Raw genomic sequence first — 305 nt, 5'->3', positions numbered from 1 at the left:
CCATAAAGACAAAAAAAAAGTAAGAATGAGTCAAGGACACACCAAAAGAAGAAGATCCATTTTCATACATAGCCGCTTCTCCTACGCGGGTGGCGATAGGAGACGGTACAAAAGAACAGCGTAAATGTTTGTATAGATGATATACAATGTGTAAATGAATTCACGGTAGAATTTAGAAATTGTTTGAATTTTACTCGGAGTTACTTAGCAAGAAGTGAAATTTATGTTTTTGCATATATTTGTATGGCTATTCAAGGTACTTGCTATAAGTTTCATGTATGTGAGTTTGTCTGTACGTGTGCGAA

Source organism: Penaeus monodon, chromosome 15 (genome assembly GCF_015228065.2).
Source record: "Penaeus monodon isolate SGIC_2016 chromosome 15, NSTDA_Pmon_1, whole genome shotgun sequence".
In the NCBI taxonomy this organism is placed as follows: Eukaryota; Metazoa; Arthropoda; class Malacostraca; order Decapoda; family Penaeidae; genus Penaeus; species Penaeus monodon.
This window is presented reverse-complemented; position numbering follows the sequence as displayed.